This window comes from Rhinopithecus bieti, unplaced genomic scaffold (assembly GCF_001698545.2).
Source record: "Rhinopithecus bieti isolate Rb0 unplaced genomic scaffold, ASM169854v2 scaffold_47675, whole genome shotgun sequence".
Classification (NCBI taxonomy): Eukaryota; Metazoa; Chordata; class Mammalia; order Primates; family Cercopithecidae; genus Rhinopithecus; species Rhinopithecus bieti.
The window spans coordinates 1,663-4,200 of record NW_016818783.1 but is presented as its reverse complement, the minus strand read 5'-3'; the positions used below and the strand labels follow the sequence as shown (position 1 = coordinate 4,200).

The following is a 2,538-nucleotide window of genomic DNA, read 5'->3' as shown; positions in this document are numbered from 1 at the left end:
ATAGTAAAATACCTTGAATTCTGTTTTCCTTAAAGTTGTTTGTGTAATTCCAGGTTCTTTGACTTTTTCATATAAAACTTATAATTAGCTTGATAACTTTTATGAAAATAAAACAGCCTGATGGAATTTTGATTGAGAATGCCTTGATTCATACCAGGAGATTTGATATCTTAATTATCTTAATATATTGTTTTGTAATCTATGATCACTCTGTATCTCTCCTGTTACTTAGATCTTTCTAGATTTCTCACAGAAATGTTTTATTCATATTTATTTATTTTTTTCAGTGGAAAATAATTTTTATTGAGACCCCACCAGCTGCAAAATCTGTTCCTGGCATTAAGCTCCTTCTTCCTTTGCAATTCAGTCTTTCTTGAGTGGTCTCATGAATGCTTTCTTCTCCTTCATAGTCTGGAAGTGGCAATGGCCAAACTTGGAGGTAGTGTCAATGAACTTAAAGTCAATCTTCTCCAGAGCCTGCCATTTGGTCTGGACCAGCAAGGACTTGCAGAGGATGAGCACTCGCTTCTTGCTTCCCACCACATAGCCTTTTAGCATGACAAAATCATTGGTCACTTCGCCACAGTGGACAAAGCCACCCAGAGGTTGATGCTCTTGTCAGACAGGTCATAGTCAATGGAGGCATTGTTCTTGATCAGTTTGCCGTCCGTGATAAGGTAACCCTGGCCGATCTTACAGATCTTCTTGTTGATCTCAGTGCCATGATGGTAGCTTTTCTGGACAGTGCATGCCACAGAGAAAGCCACATGGGAAAGATGCCATGCCCCAGTACAGGCCACTTTGCACAAGCCGCGGTTGGTCTTGTGGGGCAGCTTCTTGGTGTGCCAACAACTGGTGACCCCTTTGTAGCCTTTGCCCTTGGTCACCCCAATGACTTCGATCATCTCATCCTGCCCAAACACTTGGATCACAGGTACCTGTTGCTCGAGCCTCTTCTAGGCCCTGTACAGCTTCTCAGCCATGTTGCCTCAGTTCACCTAGATCTCCATCAGGTGGGCCCTCTGGTGCAGAGGAAGTAGGTGTATCTGGGTGTGGGCAATGACACGGATGACTTGGCAGTACTTCTTCATGCTGCTAAAGTCCTTCTACACCTGCTTCTTGCCATCCTCTTTCTGCCATTTCTTGCAGTACTTGGTAAAGACCTTCTTCTCAGATTTATGCCAGTTCTTGTAGAAACGCCTTTTGCACTCATTGCTGATGTGCTTAGCGAAGATGGTCTTGAAAGTCCAGATGCCTCGAGGGGTTTCCCCATATCCCACAATGGCCACAACCACCATGGGTGGTTGTCTCCTCAATGGCCACAGCCTCTACCACCCCTTCATACTCACCTTGGATCCTGGCCTATTGACTTCCCCTCTCGATGTGGGTCATGCCAATCTTTTATCTCAAGAAGGCTGTGAAGGCTGTGTGGACCAGCTTGGAAGGGTCATCCTTGGGGAAGCTCTTCACCTTCCCATGATGCCTGCTGCTGCGCTTTCAAGGCAGGAAGCCGAGGGACCCGTGTCTGGGAGCGGAGAACTTTCTGTGAGACATCACACCATCAAATCCCACTGGAGAAATGTTTTATATTTTTCAGCACATAAGCATTACATTTTGTTAGGCTTATTTATGAGTATTTCATCTCTCAATACCATTATAAATAGTAGTGTTTTCTTCATTTAAATTTTCAGTTGTTCATTGATGGAGTATAAAATTTCAATTGACTTTTATATATGGACTTTGCATTCTGTGATGGTGAAAAACTTGCTTCTCAGGTATAACAGATTTTTTGGAAGATTATTTGTTTTTTTATAAATAGACAATCATGACATCTGAAAATAAATATAGTTTAATTACTTCTTTTTCAATTTACCTGCCTTTTATTTACTTTCCGTACATGATTGCACTGGCTAGGACCTACAATATTATGTTGAATACAAGTGGTGAAAGTGAACATCCTTACCTTGTTTCTGATATGATAAAGAATTAAGTCTTTCACCAGGAAGTCTGATGCTAACTGTATATATTCCAGACATGCCTTTTCTCAGGTTGTGAAAATTTCCTTATATTCCTAGTTTGTTGAGAATTTTCCAATAGATGTTAACTTTGTCAACTGCTTTTCCTGCATCTATTGAGATAAATCTTATATAATTTGGATTTTTTTCTTGTTGATATTTTGAATTACATTGATTAATTTTCCCATGTTGAAACAAACTGGTATTCATGTAATAAACCCTACTTAGTCATGATATATTATCCTTCCTATATATTGCTGGATTTGATTTATTAACATATGTTTTTCAGGACTGTTTGTCAAAGTTCATGAAGGAGCTTGGTCTTTAGTTTTCTCTTCTTGTAATGTCTTTGTCCGACTTGATGTCTTGCGAATTTGTGACTCATAAAATTATTTGAAAATTTCTCTCCTCTTTTATTTTCTAGAAGAGTATTTGTAGCATTGCTTTTAGTTCTCCTTAAAAGTTTATTATATATTGCCACTGAAGACATCTTTAGCCTTGGATTTTCCCCATGCAAGATATT

At 39.5% G+C, this 2,538-nt stretch overlaps 1 pseudogene; it reads right to left on the bottom strand.

Moving 5' to 3' along the window:
* Positions 1-339: 339 nt before the first annotated feature.
* Positions 340-1,554, bottom strand: LOC108518824 (60S ribosomal protein L3 pseudogene; annotated as a pseudogene).
* Positions 1,555-2,538: the final 984 nt, after the last annotated feature.